Source organism: Petaurus breviceps, unplaced genomic scaffold (genome assembly GCF_028583685.1).
Source record: "Petaurus breviceps papuanus isolate PSGF00001 unplaced genomic scaffold, PetGlider_PUasm1.0 171, whole genome shotgun sequence".
In the NCBI taxonomy this organism is placed as follows: domain Eukaryota; kingdom Metazoa; phylum Chordata; class Mammalia; order Diprotodontia; family Petauridae; genus Petaurus; species Petaurus breviceps.
The window spans coordinates 19,413,601-19,436,254 of record NW_027185754.1 but is presented as its reverse complement, the minus strand read 5'-3'; the positions used below and the strand labels follow the sequence as shown (position 1 = coordinate 19,436,254).

At 44.0% G+C, this 22,654-nt stretch overlaps 1 protein-coding gene and 1 non-coding gene across 2 annotated transcripts in view; one reads left to right on the top strand and one right to left on the bottom strand.

Annotated features, from left to right (window-relative positions):
- The window catches only part of PEPD (peptidase D), a 250,763-nt gene that overhangs the window by 214,975 nt on the left and 13,134 nt on the right, over positions 1-22,654 (top strand). The window lies entirely within an intron of this gene.
- LOC138157324 (U6 spliceosomal RNA) lies at positions 4,443-4,552 on the bottom strand. Its single transcript, XR_011167362.1, has one exon. It is a non-coding gene; the product is annotated as a U6 spliceosomal RNA (small nuclear RNA).

Here is a 22,654-nt window from a genome sequence, read left to right as displayed (position 1 = left end):
AAGGATTTCGAGGTTTTTTTAGATCACACTTTCTCACCCACATATCCAATCATTTGCTAAATCTTGTCTAATTACTCCTGATCAAGATCAAGAATAATGGTCTGAGGAAATGACAGGGTCTTCCGAATGTTTTTTTTTAAAGTGAGGGGAGACACTTGGCTTTGTTTGTTGTTCTTTCATTCTTGAAGACCAATGACATCATGAGGGTGATATCTTGACTTGCATATGAATTAGAATCCAGTGAGGTAGAGCTGCACAAAGTTTTCATTCTCCTCCTCCCCAGTGTCATAGACAGGCAGTAAAGAAGGAACTAAGAGAAGTGAAATGCTCCAGAATGAGGGAAGAATGATTGATGCTGAAATCTGCTAGAGAAGACTGGAAAGGATGAGGTCAAGTGCACATATAGAGGGTTTGGCTTTGGTAAGGATAAAGTCATTGTCAGAGACTGGGAGAAAGGAAGAGAGTAGAACATATAAGTCAAGGGATTGTGAGATGAAAAGAATGGAAGAAGGGAGATCTCAATGGCCTCAGTTTTCTCAGACATCAGAAATCAAAGTGATTGGCATGGAGAAGGGTGGCTCAAGATTAAGAAGAGCTAACAATGGATGAAAAGCATCTGCTCCAAGAAAGAACCAGCCTCACCTCAGGAGCGACTGAGAAGCTGGCCCATACAGGTTCTGGCCAGCAAAAAAAAGATTTCTATCTGTAGATTCGGCCCGTTAAATCAGACCAGGCCCTGGTTTCAGCGGTGGGGAAAGTTCTTGGGACCACTGAGGGGTCATGGGACAGTCAGGGAGATCTCACATCTACATGCCACACTTGATGGTTTATATTCTGGCTCTCTGTCCAGAGAAACAATGGCTTTATTTATCACTTTTTATGTGCAATGCATTGGGCATACAAAGACAAAAAAGTCTGTATCTCTGAGATCAAGGAACTTAAATTTTACTTGGAGAAAAAACCAACAAGACTTTGGTGGTTTTCCTGCTCCCACCTGTACTCCCACGTACTTGTAAGTTAAAAAAAAATTAGGGTATAGTTTTCCAGTCCAGAGTGAAATCGTCGCCATCTGGAGTAGCCTCTCTCTGCTATTAAGCTGAGAGTTATATAAGACTGCATTGTCTGAAAGTAGCAGAGATGGAAAAGAAAATCAGAAACAGATTTAATACTTAGGACATGGGCTTTTGTTTGTTTTAAGGCAGCACCAAGAGAAGTCAGAAAGAGGAAGAATCATTTTGCCAGCCAACATCTGTATTTTTCCCTTTGAATCCTTATCTATCTTGGGGCTACCTCTTTAAATAGCAACTTACCCCCCCTCCCAGGCCACTTTGGAGTGGGCCTTCTTAAGATTCTTACCTGCCTTATGTCTTGACTTGGAAAGGAGATGAACTTAGCTGAGCACACCTCTGTCCAGGAATTAGTCATTACAGTGCCTCATTGTAAAGCGCTTTATGGTTTCCAGAATGCTCCTGTAACCATTCTGTCCTTTGGCAGCCCTGAGACATAGATGGGAAAGAGACTTGAAGCCCCATTTCATAGATAAGAAAACCAAGCCCACAAAAGTCAGCTGAAATACCTAGTCTTAGATCTCGTGACTAAACCAAGAGTGGCAGCCAGACCTGCCACAACAGTTCCCTTTCCACTGCACCACGTCTCTCATTACCAAGTGGGAATCAGGCCAAGAGACAAGAATAGGAGAGGTAACAAGGAAGGGCCCCTGGTGTCCTCTCTTTTGTGGCTGAGTGGGATGACACTTGGCCCTAATGAGTCACCATCGGTTTAGCCTTTGGGAATATACCCACATCTGGGCTGGCTGGCATCTTCCTGCCAATGAGGCTTTACTGCATCTCCTTCCATCCCTGTCCCAGTGCCAGTGCCTCTCAGCCTGACCTCTGGCCCACAGGATTCCCATCGAGGCTCTACAGCCAAGCTGGGCCAGGGCATAGCACTGAAAGAATGTTGGCCAGCCCCGAAGACAGGGAGGATCACTAAAGCCCCATGGGATGTGTTTTATAGGAGGCAGACAGCAGGCCAGAAATCCCAGTGCTCTGAGCCTCGTCCAAACATGTTTGTGCCGAAATACCCCTTTTCTTGCCCACTTTTGGGGCAGCCCAGCATTTCTTTTTTCCAAATTAGGAGTGAAGAAGTATATTGATTTTAATCCCTGTTATCTTTATCTCAATGAGAAGACAGTGAGTGGGTTGAGTAGGGGGTTTCCGCTGTGAGGGCCAGAGCCAGATTCTTTGGACAACTAGCCAAGATAGTCACAGATGTCATCCAACAGGTGGCCTGGAGATCTTTTCTCCTGCCTCTCTGCCCTGAGAACCTGGATGAAGCCAGGCATAGACCCAGTTATCTGTCTGTCCATATGCCAATCACAACTTTTTTAAAAGTCCCTTCAGAAGCAAGACCCAGAAGGGTCTTAGAATTTGGAGCTTCTGGGCCTAGGAGCTCCCCACATCTTATAGGAGTACTATGGAAATCCTAGAACCAGATGTGGCAAAGACCAGACAGAACTTGACCCTTTCTTGGCTGTAATGTATGGGGGGGCTCATCTCCTGCCTCACCACCTCCCTACCTCCAATCCCATTGAAGGCCCTAGAATTTAACCCATACCAGAAGGAATAGAGCTGGGATTCAATCCCTTTCTCTAGTTCAGCATGCCTAATTTACATTTACATTTCTCTAATTAATTAATTAGTTACATTATCCAGTGTGGGAAAGCATATAGGCAAATAACAAAACAGTGAACTCATTATCTCTCCCCTCCAAACCTCCTCCTTTCTAACTTCCTCTTCACTCTCAGGGTACCACAGTCTTCCCATTCAGCCAGGCTTACAATCCATCCTTGACTCCTCACTCTCATCCCTCCTATTTCGGTTGCCAGTTCTGCCCTTGAAACCTATCTTGTACATGTTCCTTTCTTCTAATACTACAACCACCCTGTTGCAGACTCACATTACCTCATTACTGGACTTTTACATTAGCCTTTTGGTTGGTCCACAACTTCTTCAGCCATTCCCTAGTTGATGGACATCCCCTCAGTCTCCAATCCTTTGCCATTACAAAAAGAGCTGCTATAAATATATTTGTATATCTGAGTTCTTTCCTTCTTTCTTTGATCTCTTGAGGATGTTGACCTAGGAGTAGTATCACAGGTCAAGGGATATGTACAACTTAATAGCTTTTGGGACACAGTTCCAAATTGCTTTCTAGATTGTTAGTTCATAGCTCTACCAATAATGCTTTAGTATACCTGTTTTCCTATCACCCCTCCAGCATCTATCGTTTTCTGTTTTTGTCATTTTCACCAGTCTGATGGGTGTGAAGGTAATACCTCAGAGTTGTTTTCATTTATATTTCTCTAATTTTTAGTGATTGTGGAGCATTTTTTTTTAAATATGGCTATTGATTAGCTTAGATTTCTTCCTCTGAAAATTGCCTATTCGTATCCTTTAACAATTTATCAACTAGACAATGGCTCATTTTCTTGTAAATTTGATTCAGTTCCCTCTGTGTCTTAGAGATGAGACCTTTATCTTGCTGCAAAGATTTTTTTTCCTCAGTTTCTGGCTTCTAATTTTAACTGCACTGCTTTTTTTTGTGCAAATACTTTTTAACTTTATGTGATCAAAATTATCCATTTTACTCCCATTGAATCTCTCTTATCTCTAGTTTGGTCATGAACTCTTATCCACCCATGAGTCTGAGAGGTAATTTCTCCCATGCTTCACTAATTTGTTTATGATGTCACCCTTCATATCTAAATCACATACCCATTTTGAGTTTATCATGGTATGTGATGTGAGATGTTAGTCTAGTTTCCACCAGACTACTTTCCAGTTTTCACTACAGTTTTTGTTGAATAGGGAGTTCTTACCCCAGTAACTGGGATACTTGGGTTTATCAAACACTGGGTTATGATGTTCATTTCCTTCTATATAATGTATACCTAATCTGTTCCATTGGTAAATCTCTCTATTACCCAGTACAAAATCATTTAATGATTATAGCCTTTGTAATATAGTTTGAGATCTGGAGCTGCTAGGCACTTTTCCTTCCCATTTCTTTTTCATTGATTACCTTGATATTTTTGACCTTTTGATCCTCCAGATGAATTTAATTGTTGTTTTTCCTAGCTCTATAAAGTAATTCTTTGATTGTTTGATGGGTACAAAACTGAATAAGTAAGTTAATGTAGGCAGTATTGTCATTTTTATTATGTTGGCTTGGCCTACCCATGAGTAATTAATATTTCTCCAAATGTTTAGATCTGTCTTGTGTAAACAGTGGTTGTTATCCTTTATATTCAAAGAGAACTAAAATGACATCAAGATGTTGGGATCAATGTGCAGAGTGTCCGACTGTGGCTGAGCAGACCAGTACAAGCTCTTATTTTATGATTATATTCACATAGTTCCTGTGTGTGTGCTGGCAGGTAGAAAAATATGGAATGCTTCATGAATCTGTGTGTCACCTTTGCTCAGGGTTCATGCTCATCTCCTCCATATCATTCTAGCTTTATCTATGTATATATGCTCCCAAAGGGAGCAGCAAGGGGCCATTTCGAAGAAGAGAGACTGCTGGAGACATAGATAAAGAAAGAGTTCCTGGTGGTCTTCTTGTTCACTTCTCTATTAATTACGGTTTTATGCTAAATTAGCTTGGTCTCTCAAAGTTTCTTTTCCATTTCTTCATTTTGAAGGTTTTAATTAAGCTAATCCATTTGATGAGTCTAACCCCTCTCACAGCATAAGGTCACCCTGGTTCTGGGCACACTTTAGAAGCTCCTTCATCTTGTGGTTCAGCCTCTGCTGAACTGCTGTTGATACCCTGGCTGGTACCCAAAGTTTGTTTCTGGTGTGTTTTAGGTACTAGGGGGACGTCTGCTCCTGATATGCTGTAGGCTTTGGGCAAGTTCAATCACCTCCTTCTGGCTCAGCTTGCCTATCTATGTATGTCAGCTATTGTGAAGCAAAAGCCCGTGACACAGGGCCTGCTTCGGAGGATACTTGGGGCAGTGGGGTGAGGGGCTGAGTGACGTCAATCACCTTTATTGCAAATGTTCTTCACAGGCTTCCTTCCCCTTGCCCTGTCTGCTGTGTGGTCTACTTAGGCCAGGGTCCCCACATGGCATTTTTGTCTAGTTTCTGCTCCTTGGAGAAGGTTTAGTTTAGTTCTTAATTCTGAATCCTCTTGGTCAGCATGGTTCCTGTTTGAGCCACATTCTAAAACTCAAGTAGAGAAAAAAAATATCATTGGTCAACAGAGCTCTCTTCAGATGCTCCAAGCCAAGCCCACCTAGCCATCTACTAGCCTCCTGTCATTTCATAGGGAAGGGTTAGCTTCCTACTTCAGAAGCTGATTAACTAGTTTGTGGACTCTCTTAGCCCAGTATTCCTTTTCCCTGAATGGGCAACCCCTCCCCCCCACATCAGAGCTGCAGGGCATTGAAGAAGAGCTGAAACCCAAATCCACTCATTTCATTCCTGTTGAATAATTCTGAGGAGAAGCTGGTGCTGTTACCTCTTCTAGGCTTCATGGACTATCTGTGGATCTCAGTTATCTAGGTCACAGTGAATGCAGAGCTGGCTGTACCAGTAACCCAGGAGAGTGGTCAGAAAGTGCCCTTTTCTACTTATGTGGGACGTTGTGATGTCCTAACCCCCTCAGTCTTGGTGTCATAAACCTCGAGGTCTTTTTTCGTCTTGGGCATATGCAGGATAAGAAAAGGGAGAAGTTTTGAGCTCACACAATTGTTTATAGGATATTAAAAGTGTTTCACTAAAGAGCCATCCAAACACTGTTGTTAAACTAAGCTGTCAGCCTTTTTGTGGCATGGGACTAAGAGAAGAACTCTTTTCTCCTGTGACTAATTTTGTGTTGCTTAGATTGGCCATGATCTAGTCCATTAGCAGGCAATGACTCCAAAGTATTCGGAAGACCCAAAGCTACATTCTAGCAAAACATGAAATTTTTTTTTTGTGCTTAGTGCCTGAGCCAAGATACACACAGTTCTCCATTTTGTACATCTAGCTCCTTCTACCTTCCAAAGAAAAAATAAATTATTGAATAAATAAATAAATCATTGAAATAACACCAAATTCTCTAGGGGTTGCAAGATAAAATTGTGCTAATACACAATCCAAACTTTTGCTCCTGAAGCTTGAGAAATTAATATGGTGGAATGATAGCCCAACAAAACTGAAAAGGTTGAGACACTGACCACAGATGGTCCTCTTTGGCTCAGAGTACATTCCTCACTGTTGTGTAAGAGGCAGAGTTGGAAGAGTTGGGCACTGAGAATAAGGAGTGATAGAAGATGTAGATCTTCCTGTGGGTTGGAGAATTAATGAACTGAGGCACCACTACCCCTTCCCCAGTTGGTGTTGTCATGGATTATTATTAATTGTTGTCTGTTTTAGCCCAGGTTTGAGGTGCTTGCAGGTATCTCTTGATATCCAGGGGTGCCCTAAGATCCTGTAGATACCCAAATGGCTTTAAACTCTCCTTAGTTATCTATCAATCTCCAGGTGCAAGCACCACCAAAGGGGCTTGTGTCTTACAAAGGGTGCCTAGATGCTGTACTGGATGTACAAATAGCAGGGCTGCCGGGGGCCTTGTCTGCTGAACAGGACCCCTAACCAGAGGACAAGTGTGGCAAAACTACCACCAAGGTTCACCCCATTGCGTTAGCAGAGTTGGTGGCATTATCTCCAGAAAGTCACTGTTACTTGAACTGAGAAAATGGAGGAAAGGGAGAGGTGATCCTTTGACATTTTCAGTATCACCTTAGCATGGATTCATTGAACACTGTTCCCTTCCACCTAAGATGCCTTCCCCTTGTTAGCAGATCTCAGACCTCTCTGCCTGTCAAAACCATTCAGATTCTTCAATCAATCAGTCATTCAGTAAACATTTATTGGCATTTGTTTCGTGTCAGGCACCATGCTGGACACTAGAGATATAAATATTAAACTCTCCTTGCCCTCAAGGAGCTCACATTCTATTGGGGAGCTGAGAGAAAGAGAGAGAGAAAGAGATGTATGTATATATGTGTATATGCATACATACACACACACACACAAATAATTTTTGGAGGAAAAGGCACTAAGGACAGCCTTCAATAATTCAATCAATAAACAATTATTAAGTATTCACTATGAAAAAATCAAGAACAATCCCTGCCATCAAGGAGCTTATGATCCCATAGGGGAGACAACATGTACCTAAATAGGCAATATACAAAGTATGTACAGAGTTAGCCTTGGAGAAGAAGGAAGGCACTTACCGCTCAGGGAGGCTGAGAAAGGCCTCTTACAGAAGGTGGGAGTAGAGCTTAGTCTTTTTTTTTTTTTTAAGCAATCAGGGTTAAGTAACTTGCTCAAGGTTACACGGCCAGTTATTTCTGGGTGTGGTGCTGAGTGTCTGAGCCTGGGATTCGATCTCCAGGTCGTCCCAACACTGGAGCCGGTGCTCTTACTCGCTGAGCCACCTGGCTGCCCCTAAGCAATTGGGGTTAAGTAACTTGCTCAAGGTTACACGGCCAGATGTTTCTGGGTGGGTGCTAAGTGTCTGAGCCCGGGATTCGATCTCCAGGTCTTCTCAACACTGGAGCCGGTGCTCTTGCTCGCTGTGCTACCTGGCCGCCCCTAGAGCTTAGTCTTGAAGGAAACTTAGGATTCTAAAGAGTTGGGGGTATGGAAGAAGAACATTCCAGCCATTGAAGCCTTGAAGATGGAAGACAGAGTGTTGCATGTGGGGGAACAACAAATAGGCCAGTATCACTCATGATATAAAATGCTATTCTCCAGATTAAGAACTGATGGGCTCAGAGTGCAGATTGAAGCATTTTTTTCCCTTTATTTTTCTTGCTTTTTTTTTTTTTTTGGCTAATGCAGAAATATGTTTTGTATGACCATATATGTATATTGGGTATCATATTTCTCACCTTCTCAGTGGGTAGAGTACAGGGTGGAGTAAGGGACGCAATGTAGAACTAAAAATAAAATTTAAATTAAAGGAAAAAATGAGAAATAGACAGTATGAGTGAACTGTAGCATATGTGAAAGCGAGTGATGGATAAGAAAATAGGAAAGGTAGGTAGAGGCCAGGTTATGAAGAACTGTAAGTGCCAAATGGAGGCATATTACTTGATCATAGAGATAATAGAGAGCCACTGGAGTTTATTGAGTGAGAGACAAGGAAAGATGACATCATCAGATGTGTGAAGTGAGCAGATATCTTGGATACCTGTATAAAGAATGGATGAGAGTAGAGACAGATTTGAGGGAGAGAGGCCAATTAGGGTGTTGTAGTGATCCAGGCAAAAGGTACTGAGTTCCTGAATTAGGGTGATGTAATGATTAAAAAGTTTGAAAGATATAGTTTCTGGGTAATTTAATTATTTTATTAATAAGGACAGCAGGTTATTAATAAAAGGATGGTCATTTGGCTGTCTGTCTTAGACGAAAGACTCCTAATGGCAGTGGGGTTACAGTTTATAGTGCCCTTTCAAGAGTAGGTGTTGGGGCGGCTATGTGGCACTCCAAAAAGCAAAAAAGAAAATAAATAAATAAAGAGTAGGTGATCCCAAGGGGTGGTAATCAACTCGGGCTGGTTAACACAGTGGGGAGGTATGAGCATTAAAATGAAAGTCTTGGGGTACATGACTTCAGTACCTCAAATCTTGGTCAAAGAGACATCAATTTCCATATCACCTGTCTTGATAACAGGGAGAGTCAGCCTTTCCCCAGACCTGTCTGAGCAAACATAATGAATACACCCATTATCCCAAACTTAGAATTTCTTTTACTTTCTGATTAGATTTTGGCCTGGGTAAATCTAAAAGAGATTTACAACACTGGTTGATTTCTGGATGAGGAAGCAGAAAAGGAGAAAAACCTTGGTTATTATGTAATTAGTTATTAAATAAAAAGAAATAATTTCTCAGTTAGAAAGAAGAAGATGAATGGCAGCAACGTGGTGGAGATACAAATAGCAAAGCTGGACAGCTAGATATGCAGGGTAAGGGGTTGTGAAGAGTAAAGATTAATGTTGCAGTTGTGACCCTCAGTGATGAGGAAAAAGATGATGTTCTTGACAGAGATAACAGATCAGAAAAGGGATGGGTCCATTTGGAGAGAAAGATAATAGGTTCTGTTTTAGACACTTCAGTTTGGGGTGTTTGTGGGCTATCCAATTGAAATGTCCAAAGGGCAGTTAGCAATGTGAGACTGGAGCTCAGAAGAGAAACTAAGGCTGGATGTATAGATTGGGAGTCGGCTGTTGAGGTCATGAGAGAGTAATAAAAGAAAAAAAAAGAGGGCCTAGGACAAAGCCTTGGGAGACACTCACAGAGAACGTGATATGGATGACGATGGAGCAAAGGAGGCCGAGAAAGGAGCTTCAGGGCCCAAGTCAAATATCATTTCCCCTGTTAGTCAATCCGTACCTATTTATTATTTTATATTACATTTAATTAATATGTAATTTTATTAATAAACAATAAAAGTTTATTAAGTACCTGCTATGTGCCAGACACTGTACTAAGGACTAGAACTCCAGAAAGAGGCAAAAGGAGCTCACAATCTCATTCCCTTCCCAAATTACTTAATGTTTATTTCCCTAGCACTTCATTGGTACTTAATAATAATATGTATTTATTGTGTCATACTGTCTATTAGTCCCTTTTCAGAGAAAGAGACAGATTTAAAAATAGATGTAGAGAAAGGATAAAGGAGAGGAGACGCTGAAGGCAGAGAGACTAGTAGAAGGCGTTACAATGAGTAGAGCCACTGGTCAGTGAAGGAAGTGGTGGGCTGAGGAAGAAGAGGGAAATGTGGTGACGGACTCAGCATTTAATTGGAGATGGGAAATCACGTGTGGGGAAGAGTCAGGGATGCCACTGACATTATGAAGTGGGATGACTGGGAGGATTGTGGTGCCTTTATACTACAGAGAGCCTGATCCTAAGAGGACTGGTAAGTTTTAGTGGAGGGAAGAATGACAGTGTCCAGCTGGGGTCAGCATGAGGGATCACAAGGTCCTAGTACAAGGCAGCAGTAAAGGGAATGGAAGTCACCAAAGACAGCATGCTTTTGCTAAGGACTCACTCTGTCCAGAGGTTTTTGTTTTGTTTTGTTTTTTAGTTTATTATTATGGATGGTATTTACATATTTACATTTTTACAATTCTTTTCCCACCACCAGACCAACCACAGAATGTCCACAAGAGCTGAATTCATCATGTATCAGTTTCACTCAAACACCACAAACTCATAGTCACATTCTTTCCCTTCCTGGAGTGCCCGTCTCCTCTTTTGCATGGTCTGCTTCCCCTTCCTGGCCATGTTGCCTCCACACTCTTTGCATGCTTACCTGCCCCAGTGGTGCTGCCACCTTGAGGCTCTATCTTTGCTCAAAGGGATGATCATTTTTTTTCTCTTCTACCAAAGCCACACATATCCCACCTTGTTGTTATAACTTGCCCATTCATTCTTTTCCATTGTCTTGTACAGATTACCCCAAAAGCCTACTTTGTGGGACATTGGAGACCATGCTCTGCTGCTGCTGCGTCTCCTCCCCCCACATCTTCCCTTGGCTAGAATCTATCTCTTTCAGCATCACAATTTTAGGGTACCTTTCACCAGCCATAAATTTAGATACATAGAAAGATACACATATATTTTATATGTATATATACACATATATCTTTTTATGTATGTTTGTATATGTGTATATATACATATACATGTGCTCTTCTATTACCTACAGCTTCTGAAAGATATTTCTCATCCACCTATTCCTATTATGGTCACAGACCTACTTTGATTCTGTCTCCATTGCTGCCCCCAACATCCCTAGGAGGTGACTTTTAGGATCTCTGGCTTTGGAAGATTAAGAAAAGTCAAGGTCAAAAAACAGATGCCATTTCCTATTCGTCTGTGGTTTGTAGCAAATGGCCCTTGGAAAGTATATTTTATTTGAGTATTTAATCAGTACTGTCACAGGCACACACAGAGCCTTGACCCTGTACCCAGGCTACCACCCTAACTCCAGCCTCACACTGCATCGCTGACTGCACCAGCTGTCTCACAAACAAAGGGTCCTGGGTGAGAGTGTGGCTAGATCAGTGTAACCGGTCACATTGCTGGAGACAATCCAGGCTTCCAAGGCAATTAGAATTTAAGTGTAGGAAAGTTGGCCCTAGAGCCTGACCAGCATTAGCTTTCAATAATGGAGACAGGTAAATGGATGGACCAGCCTTGCTGATTCAACAGGATGACGTGGGCAGTGTTTGTAACTGGGTATAGGATTTGGGACTAAAGATCTATTTCCTTAGTCTTTATTTATCTCAATTGCAGGTGTTCATCGTAGAGAGCCTGGAGGCCCTGCCCAAGATTCTCCCATGTTCCTTACCTCCTGAGTTCACTGTTTAGTGACAGTCATTTTTGAAGATCTGGGTTAGGGAACCAGCTTATGTTTGAGAATCCCATTTGATGCAGTCATAGAATTCAAAAGCACGCACGTGCACGCACACACACACACACACACACACACTTCTAATACATGTGGGTTTGTACTTTTAAAGTCTCATACCTGTCTGATTACTTGAGATGCCATGATCTTTCTGGAATTAGTTACAGTGGTAGCAAATGGGTGTAATTTTTTTTCCCCTCTGCTAACTGAAAAGTCACATCCTCAGAATGTCAAACCATGTGTTAGGGAATGAGCTCAGTGGCTTTCTGGGTGGGGTCTGTCCCTTGCCACAACACAGTGCTAAGGAACAGGATATAGGCTTGAGCATCACTACCATTTTCTAACTCCTCTGTCCTAAGGGGCTGGACCTGAGCCCAGGGGACAGGGGCAGGGATGTGTCTCTTCCTCTGACTCATAAATATCTCATCCTTGCCCTGTTGGGGACTGAGGTTCCCAAAACTCTTAGAACTCATAGGGGCTAACCCCAGCTTTGACTACATCTTTCTCATGCAATCCATCCACTGCTCTCTGCCTGCCAGCTGGTTTCCTGTCCCTCTCCCCTTCCCATCTTCAAGCTTTAGTCAGTGAGTGCTTTAGAGTCCCTCCTGTGAAAATCTCCTGAAACCCTCCTAGTAAGTGGGGCCAGGACAACATTCCAATAGCTTGCCAGACTTTTCACCCTACTTCTCCTGTGGCATTTGGAGATCCACAGATACACACTGCTCCTCTTCCCAAAAAGCCTCTTGTTCTGAGCTCGGAAGACATGACCTCTTTGTCTTGAAAAGGGTTTCTGAGGAACAGCCACATTAGGTCAGACTGGCAACCATTCAGCAGCCCCCCTCTCTGCCTCTTTCTGTCTCTTTTCCTCTGTCTCCCCCTCTCCCTCCCATGGTTCAGCAATTTAACAAGCTCTCGATCCCCACTGAAACTGTGGTTGCTGTCAGCCTTGAACTGGCCAGCCGGGAATGGTGTTTGATTGATGCTGATGCTTGTTTCCATAAAGTCTCAGAAACAGGAAGCCATTCCAGATAGGCCCCAGAGTTGCTGTGAGGGATTGGTTTCTACCAACCCAGCTTGTGTGGGTTGTGTAAAGGGGCCTTGGAGAGGAGCAGGCAGGCCAGGACAACAAAAACATATCCATTGTCTTTACTTCCCTAGCTAGAGACCAAAAAGCTTGTTCCCCCCCCCTTTCGTTGTTCTAACAAAACTAGGTTTGGCAAGAGTTACCAAGCTAAGGTCTGTCTGAACTGTTGATGCTGAGCAGTCAGGCTTTGACAGGAGGTGTGGGAAGAGAAACTTCTTGAAGTGAGGTCACCTTCTTCATCCCCCTGCTCCAGGCCTGGCAAGCTTAGCCCCTAAACACATCTCCACATAGACAAAGGTCTGACATAGAAGATATTAGCCCTTGTTGAAATTCACCTCTTTGAGCATTCAGGTTCAGTGTAGACTTATTATCGTGTCTATTCCAGTACTCCTACCAATTCTGGGTTGGCCTGATGATGGACTTTTGTCCATTGAAAGGAAAAGAAAGGAACTGGGAGAAAGCCCATGTCCCTTGTAAAATAAACATTATGAAATGATGCCCAGATTGGCATCTCCAGCTGCCATTCTTGGCAAGATAAGTAAATTGAAAAGTGCTCTGTGGGCCCCCTGTTTCCCTGCCTCCCTCCACTTTCTGCCCACTGCCCCAGACCTCATTCTTCATAGGAAGTTCATGGGTAAGGATTCAGTACCGCACAGTGCCCAGGCATTGTTGAGAATCAGGTAGAAGGTGGCAGCTGTGGAGAGTGGTTCTCCTCATAGTTCTGAGGCAGAAAAAAAGTGCTTGTGGCCACTGACAGACCAGACCACAGGCCAACAGAGAAGCAAACATCTTACCTTTGATCATATCACCTTAAAAGAACTGAAAATTTACAGGTGCCTAGAAGTAGCTCTGCCAACTGCACAAAACCACAGAAATTGAGGACAGAGCACTCTGCCCTCTGGAAACAGAGTCCTACCTTGGCAAAGAGCTCAGTAGCCAAGTGATTGACTGGGAAAATGAGCAAACAGAGGAAAAAAATCAGACTATAGAATCTTTCTTTGATGATGAAGAAGAACAAATTGTGCAACCAGAAGAAGACAACAAAGTCAAAACTTCTGCATCAAAAAGCCTCCAAGAAAAATATCAGTTGATCACAGGCCATGGAGGAGATCAAAAAAGGATTTTGAAAATCAAGTAAGAGAAGTAGAAGAAAAATTGGGAAGAGAAATGAGAGTGATGCAAGAAAATCATGAAAAATGAGTCAACAGCTTACCAAAGGAAACCCCCAAAAATACTGAAGAAAATAACACCTCAAAAAATAGACTAACTGAAATGGCAAAAGAGGTCCAAAAAGCAAATGAGGAGAAGAATGCCTTAAAAAGCAAAATTGGCCAAATGGAAAAGGAGGTTCAAAAGCTCACTGAAGAAAACAATTCCCTCAAAATTAGAATGGAGTAAATGGAAGCTAATGACTTTATGAGAAATCAAGATACTATAAAACAGAACCAAAAGAATGAAAAAGTAGAAAATCAGGAGGAAGATTTTCATATCTCACAGCCAAGGCTCAAAGAGTGTTCTGTTCTCTTGTGAATTTATATGAGGAGAGAAAACCAGTGACATTTCACTGTGCTCTAAACTGAGCACATTTGGGGAAGTGGGGATAAACATATGAGACCTTGCACATGGGGTTTATTCAGCCCTTCTTTATGTCTGCAGTGGTCTCTGAAAATCTAATACATTCTTCAGTCACCTCCTCCTTGAAAGAAGGGCCGGGTTTTCATGGTTATATCATCAGGACATGTGCTCCTTTCCATAATGGCAGACATCTAGACTCTGCTGGAAATTCTGAAGATCTGAATCTTGTTTATGTCATGGACCGCATTGGCAACCTGGAGAAGCCTGTGGACTTCTCAGAATAGTGTTTTTAAATGCATAAATATAGGATTACAAAGGAAGTTTATAATAGAAAGGAAAATTGTATGTAATGATATTGAAATCATTGTAAAACATTTATTTCAGTTTATGAACCCCAGGTTTAGAAGCCCTGATATAGATATTGCTCTTCATAAAGGACAATTCTGGTAGGACTTGGGGGCGGGGGCATGTAATACATACATTGGGGAATGTAGGTGATGTCAGAACACAAGATACCAATAAAATGTTATTAACAAAAAATAAGATGCTATAGAGAGCCTTTCCCTGGCATCTTGAGAGCTGGCAGGACCAGATACTTGCTGTGTCCCTCTAGTAGGGAGAATACTCTGGGCTGCATCTGTGGAGATGACATGAGGAGTTGTGTAATGGTTCATACCTTAAGGAACTGAAATTTACAGACAAGAAAAGTGGGGAGCAAGGAGTAGCAAGGGAAGGCCATTACAAACAGGAAGCTAGATCTGTATGGGCAGAAAATTCACACGTAGAACCCTAAAGTTGCTTCTTTGGTTCTTTGTTATCTATTGACAATAGAAGTCCATTAGCAAAAAAAAAAAAAAAGAAAAAGGAAAAAGATGAGTTGATGGAGCCTCAAGAACTGAAGAGGAAACTGTGTATATTGGGAGGGGGGTGAAAGTGCAAAGCACTAGAAGAAATATAAAAAGGTATTAATATAAATGAATAATCTGTCAATAATCCCAATGGCTCAGCTTTAGATAGTTCACTTTACAACAGCCCTGTGGGGTAAACAGTACAACACTTACCAAGCCCATTTTACAGATAAAGAAACTGAGATTCAGGTTCATGGATTTTTTTTTCAGTGTCACATAGCTAACAAAGTACAAATTTGAAGTCTAAAGTAAATTAGGATGGAGTAATTCTACTTGGCAATGATTATATTGTTGCTGGAAAGTTGATGTATGGATGCTCTTCCTAGTCTGATCTCAAGCTGATTTAGCAGGGTGTTGTCTGCCCTTGTGAACACATGGTTCATAAAAGTGGTCACTCACTGCCCAAGGCTATGTCTACTCCAGAGTTTATGCCAACATAGGAGATGGGCATTCCACTCTGCCTTTGCCCATGAGCATTAGAATTGGTCCCTAGGATGGGGGAGGTGAGGGCAGAGTTGATGTATTCTCACTCCTAGGCTTGCTCAGGCCACCTGGATGCCTTCAGGCAGCCTGTGTCTCAAGGAGTAAAAGAAAGGTCTAGAGTGGCCTTGGCAGAGTGGAGCCTCACGAGATCTCCAGGACTTGCCACCCAGTCACCACAGGGCAGGCTGCATGACTTGGCAGCTGAGACTCTGTTAGGAGACCAGGACCTTTCACCCTCAGCACCAGGCACTGCAGCTGAAGTATAACCTTAACACATTCAGAGAGAAATTAGCACAACGTTGCCACAGTTTGTTGTTTGCTGTTTGTTTGTGTTGTAATCGCCATCCGGGCCAGACAAAGGGGCCAAGTTCTTTGTGGCTTAATCACTGTCACAATTATAACCACACACATGCAAAAAAAAAAAAAAAAACAACCAAGAGCCAGCAGCCAAGGAAGCACTGTGTGAGACCCTGTGGGGGCAGCATCTCCAGTGTGAGTGGTTCAAAGAGCAGGACCCGGCCAAACTTAGGAGATGGAATTCTGGGAAGAGACCAGATCTGCGCAGCAGGAAGGAAAGCCCCCCGGGATCAGGGCTCCCCTGGCAGTCTTCACCTTAGCCTCATGGTCCGGTGGTCGGGCCGCTTACTTTTCCAACACGCTTGTTCTCTTTCCCCCCAAAAGACCAGGGCTGTCATTAAGCTCTTGGCTTACCAAATGCCAGTGCAGCTAATGAAATTAAGCGGGTGAGTGGGTGGGTGTGCGTTTGAAGTCAGAGCTTCACAAGGTTGGCTCCTCTTCATAATGCTCACTTCCCTCTATCAATCATCCAAGGTCTTTGGCTTAGACTCAGCAGGCCAAAATGGAGTAGAAGCGGGGAGAAGATGGGGCAGTGGGGAAGGCTCAGAGACACCAGGAGTGATTGTAGCAATTGTCAAGACCTTTGGGTGTATGCCTTGGGTCTGTTTTGATTGATGGTAGGAAAATTTGTAAAGCTGTTTGGGAAGGATATTTTGGAACTTAAAAAGACCATCCCCTGAAGTGATGTGAGATTAGGGATGACTTGTGAGAAAAACTTTCCTAGTTAGCTCTTCAAAGGAAAGACCTAGTCTGTTTCAACTCATTAATGAGAGCGGGAAAGGGAGAATGGGCTTGAGGTTGGCAACTGACTGTTGTGTTAAATTTAGATGAATTAAATTGAATTTAGTTTGAGACTGAATTTCAGACTGACGACATGAGGGAAAGAGTACCAGATTCAGATCTGAATTGAGATTTCAGAGGTTTGAAGGCCAGCCTAACTGCTTTCTGCTTGAGCAGGTTACATCTATTCTCAGCTAGGTGGTGCAGGCCTGGAGTCAAGAAAGACCTGAGTTCAAATCCAGCCTCAGACGCTAGCTGTGTGACCCCAGGCAAGTCCCTTAACCTCTGCCTCAGTTTCTTCAGCTATGAAATGTGGGTCATAATAGCCTCACAAAGTTGTTATAAGGAGTAAATAAAGCACTTAGCCCAATGCCTGGCACATAGTAGGTGCTTAATTAATGTTTGTTTCCTTCTTTGTTCAGTCGTTAAAAGAGGGGTGAGGGGGGAGAGACTGGATGGTCTCTGAAAGCTCTTTTGGCTCCAAATCCCATGAATCACTAAAGTGAAGTGAAGTAAAATGTATTCCTGTTAGCTACCTCATCACCACCATGGGCAGAGTCCTTTTGAAGGTGGGGACAGTGTCAGAAGGACAAAAATAAAAACCCAGTGGTATGTCTAAACTTGAGTGTTTGATGTAAGAATTCAAGGTCACTGCAGTGCTTGCCATAGAAAGATGTCTGCCCTTTGAGAAAGCATGTGCTGCAGTGGGGACATATGGGTGGTGGTCACCATTGTGTACCAAGTGAGCCAACCCCCACGGGCACAAGTCCCAACCCAGGTGGCAGGGGTGGGAAGGAAGGCAGGATCGAAAGAGTAGGAAAGTGATCAGCAGATACTATCAAATATAGGCTCATCTGTGACGTGTACCCTTTCAAAAGCCCAAGGCCACATCAAGCTTGCAGGTCTGTGTTTTCAGCCTGCAGGACCTGGCCAGGCTCTAAGCATGTTTAAGAATTGTAAATAAAGCACAAAAAGACAACCCCAACCCATGACTGGCAGAGTGATAAACTGCTGTTTGACTGGTTCAGCGGTGTTTTCCGGGACACAGATCTGGGGTCTCTGTTTCAGGAGTGTCAAATGCACTGCTAGTTCCTTTAACTGAGTCTTAAATTCTGGCTAAGGACCATTTTTAAGAGTTAAAACTATCTAGAAATGCTCCCCACTTGCCAACACTGCTCCCCCATATCTTTATTCTGGGGGCATAGAAAAGGGGTTGCAGAGAAGAGAGCGAAGTCAAGGAAAATTTGGATAGGATAACAGAACCACGGCCAGGAGCAGTTTAGACCCCTGCCCACGCCTGGCTGGGGGCACAGAAGCAGTACCTGAGGCTGAGGCTGTCTGGAGAAGAGGAGCTTCTTGTGTCCTGAGGCAGGCCTGACTCCTGAACAGCAGCTCCCCGGATAGGGTGGAGCTACAGTGAGAAAGATGGATTAAAGAGGTGATGTGAAGGGGCTGGCTGGTCATACCCTTCTCTAAAACCTGGAAGTCATTTGAACTAGGCTTGTACTTATTTTATGAGTGGCTTTGTGAGAGCCCCTGGAAACTCCATTAGCCTGGTACTGTGAATCTTATTAGCCTGTTTGCAATTAGCAGTGACCCTTGACTTCTTTGCAGTCTCCATCCCACTTTCACATTCATGAGCATCACAGCCTTTGGGGTGGGGGTGAGGTCAGAGGACCTGAGTTCGAATCCCAGCTCTGTTGACTTTATAATGACTGGAAGGTCAAGCAAGTCACTTCCCCTGTCATCCTTAAAATGAAGGAGCTGTATCTCTCAGGCCCCTTCCAGCTCAGAATCTGTGATTTATGAGCCCCAACATGAGGGAGACAGCAGAAGGACTGTTATCTCCACTTAACAGGTAGGGAAACCTGCAGTCAAAATAGGCTAAGTGATTTATACAGAATCTTAGGACTTGAACCCATATCTCTCAGCTACCAGGCTAGACTCTTTCCCGTTATGCCTGGTGGTATCTGGCATACCCCAAGCAGAACTGCATGTTTCAGGGATGCTCTTTCGGTGTACGAGACACTCTTCACACTATCTCGAAACAGGTGTAGGGACCCATGTCCAGCTCAAGGGGATGAAGAAAGAAGTTACTTTGGGCCCCAAAGTTCAACTGACAAAATTACTTCCTGCTCGTTAAGAGAAACTCTTCCCTCCCTAAGGCCCAGGGATACAGGGAGGTGAGGGAGCATGAGGAAAAAGGAGACAACAAACTGTTCTCATCCCCCTGCCTGCTCTGCAAGTTTCTAATGCTTCAGCTCAGCCTCTCTGGTTCCAAGTGTACATAGCACTTACTAGAAGGGGGTTGACCGCTCTTCAGGGCATCAGAGATCATGTAAACATCCCGTCTTTAGTCACTCAGCTCCAAACCCCACCTTCCTTGACTGTCTGGGCTATTCAGGTTTAAAGTTGGGCTTAGTTCCTCACAGGTAACCAAAAAGGTGTTGCCAGAGTATAAGCTGGTCTTGCCCCCAGGCTCCAGCTATAGGTCCGGAGAAGGGGTGTCCTAGGCGGATCCTGTTGGGAAAGAGCTCATGTTTCTGGCATATGATCCTGTGTATCTGTGATGGGCTGATAGCCTATCATGGTGAGACGTGACCTTTGCAGTTTGACCCCGTGGGGTCCCAGTTCACTTCATGACTTGACTTCTTCCAATTGGCCCCAATGGCTCATACCAAGAGTGACTCTGTTGTTTTTAGGATTAGCAGGTTTGAAAGCCATAAACCCCTTGGTATCTCCACACAAGGTATTGAGGCCCCAAGAGCATTCCCACTTCCTGAGCTGGGCCTGAGGGTGGGGGAAGGGGAGGGCTTTGCTTCCCTGCAATGGGGACTCTTACTGAGAGGACTCAGTCTTCCAAGGCCTCCTTCCTTCTGGACTCTGGACCCCTCAGGGCAACCAGCCTGCCCTGCTTGTGTTCTTTGTTGTAGTCTTAAGGACAAGGAAGTTGAAAAGAAGGCCCTGATTAGGAAGCTAGGCAGGATGACCCATGCAGGTCCCATCAGATCTGAAGTACTATTGGCCGAGTTTACAAAATAAGACTGGTATTGATAGTGGCATGGGCTTTCCCAGCAGACATCCCCCCAATAGATGGAGCACTTACTAGACCATTGATCTGACACAGAAGGGCAATTTGGAAATCTTAATGATTGTTTCCCCTCTCTCTAGATGGTAATGGTGAACTTTCCCCAGTTGCCTCAGCCCTGGGGTATTGTGGGACCATGTGGTGGAGGGCATGCTAGGCTTTTCACCCAAGTAATACAACCTTTTTTGCCCTACTATTGACCAAGTTTGGCATGGGTATAGCACTGTGTTCCGTGTGGCTTCCAGTGACCTTGGCTAACTTAAATTAGCACATCATCTTGTCGTAGCCTACCCTCACTCCTGCTCCTTCCAATGTCATGCTTCCATGTCCTGCCCAAAGTCTGGATATAAAGTTTTCAGTAGTTACAAAGTGCTTTCCCCCAAAATCACAATAAAAAGGGGCTGCTGCCATGGATTCTTGGTAGTTAATTATGTTTTCTTTATCTGAGGTCCGTCCAGTGTCTCTGTTACTGAGCATGGCCCTGTCTGGGATTTAAAAGACTCGGTGAGGGCAACATCACGTTGGCAGAGTCTGTCTTTCTCAGGATTTCCCCCAGCTAAGCATCTTCCTTTCCTCTACCCAGCTCCTTCACTTTTTCCTGGGCTTTATGGCTGCCCCCCCCCCCCAAAAAGACAAACACATATCCCTTAGAGCTCTTATACACAATTGTAATTCAGCTGGCACCAGGGTCAGTCATTGAAGAAGAAACTTTAAGGAACTATGGAGAAATGAAAAGACAGAAGCCTGGGAACTGAGATGCTCACAGAGTATCCTAGGCACCCTCCTGACGCAACTGGAGCCTGGCCACAGACAGCCTTGGCCAGGAGAGATGTGACTATGACTCTGGTCTGTCCTTCTTCCTACCTCGGGACACCTTCAGGCTTTCTCCCCTCCACCTGCTCTGTTCTGCTCTCCGTCTTTTCTCTCCTCACTGCCCTCTCAAGCTTGGCTCCTTCACCCCTTGCTCAAGGATTCCCTTTGGGCCTGGGGAGGCCCTTGAGGGTGGGCACCATCATGCTGGATGCCCGTCTCACTCCCACAGGGTCTCAGACAAACTTCCTCAGACTTCTGCTACATCCCTGCATCCAGGATGAGTGGATGCCTTCAGTCCTCAGCTCCCTTGTAGAGTAGGAAAGACCAGTGTGCCCTGAGCCCAAACAGTTATCAACATCACCCATATCCCTGGATTTGCTCTAACTTACTTCCTGTGCTGTCCACAGAGAAGTCTTTAAGAATTGTATTAGCTTCATCCTATCAGCCATACTTTGTAAAATAAAAACAGAATTGCCCTTCCCAAGCCATGTTTCAACTCTAAGGGTGTCTGGCAAAAGTTAGTGAACACCCAGACATCTGTATTGTCTTTAGGAGATACCCCATAAGAGCCTCACTGCCACACACCACCAGACCCTTCCTCCGAGCTGGCATCGACTGCCCCAATCACTGGGAGCCCAAGTGGAAAGTAAAGAATCTATTGGCAGTGCCCTGATTTAAACTGAGATATAGTTGCTGTGGGCGGATTGGGCTCACTAGTGCTGGGGAAGAGGCCAAGGTCTTAACTGAGGGAGATGAACTACCCTGGACAGGAGAGGATTTCTTGTGTGTGACCTCCAAATTAAAGAGGGGAGCTGGTTACAAATATACCTATGTCAAGTTCAAAGTCAGACAGTGTACTCCTATGTGTGGGGTTGGAAAGACAGTCCACGTTAAAGATTCCCAGGGAACTGAAGTGTACAAGGTTAGCTGCACCAGGAACCCAGCCTAAAAGTGCCCACATGCTCACATTCTCCTCATTATCTATCAGGACTGATCTCCCTGAAACTGGCTCATAGCCCTGCCCTTTGACACATTCCTCTGACTGGGCCACCTTCCCTCTTAGCATCAGATTGTGGAACTAGTTAAACACAAGTTCAGCAGCGACGAATTGACCATTTGTTCATTTAACGAACGTTTACTGAGCACCTACTTACTGTGTGCCGGCCTGATGCTCAGTGCTGAGGGAATGTAAAAGGGATAAATAAGGCATAATCCTCTCTTCAAGGAGTTTACAGTCTAGTAGAGAGACAGAAGACAGGCACAGAGATAAACAATACAAATTAAACTAGAGTGAGCATGGAAGGAGATTACAGAATGATTGGAAATTGGATGGTGGGGGGAATCACTTTCAACCAAAGGACTTCCCTTTTGATGTTGAAGGATGGGTAGGATTATCAGTAAGGAATTTTAGGGGTATTCTGTGCATAGGGGACAAGCATGAGCAAAGGCCTAGAATTGAGAAAATCCTCTGTGGTAAGTGGTACACTTTGAAATATAGGGTACATGAAGTAATTCCCCTGAAACATCGCCTTGGTGCAATGTGTTCTCGAGACAGAACTAACTGGGTTCTCTGTTGAAAACACCAGTAACCAACCTCACCTGCCACATATGGTGCCCTTTTTTCTGCCAGAGCCAAAGGCCCAATGTGGGGAATGAGACCTCTCAGTGTCCTTCACTGAAAATCATCCTTTGTAGCCAAATATCCACCCTGCTCAGCCCAGGGTCTTGGACAGATAGATGGGGATCCCAAAGACTCCATTCCTATGACCTATTCCCTACTCTTTCCAATGTGTCCAGCTTCACTACAGAAAAACAGACTAGTTCCTCCCCAAGGAGCCCTGGGTTCCGGGCGGATTGGGCTCACTAGTGCTGGGGAAGAGGCCAAGGTCTTAACTGAGAGAGATGAACTACTCTGGCCAGGAGAGGACTTCTTGTCTGTGACCTCCAGCTTAAAGAGGGGAGCTGGTTACAGTTGACTAAAGGTTTCATTCTGAACCTCCTCGCTTTCAAAGTGTGCAAATTTTAGCAGTTGGGGAAGATTTAGAATCTGACACTTGGGCTTGGTAGTGGGAGTGTCATAAGACAC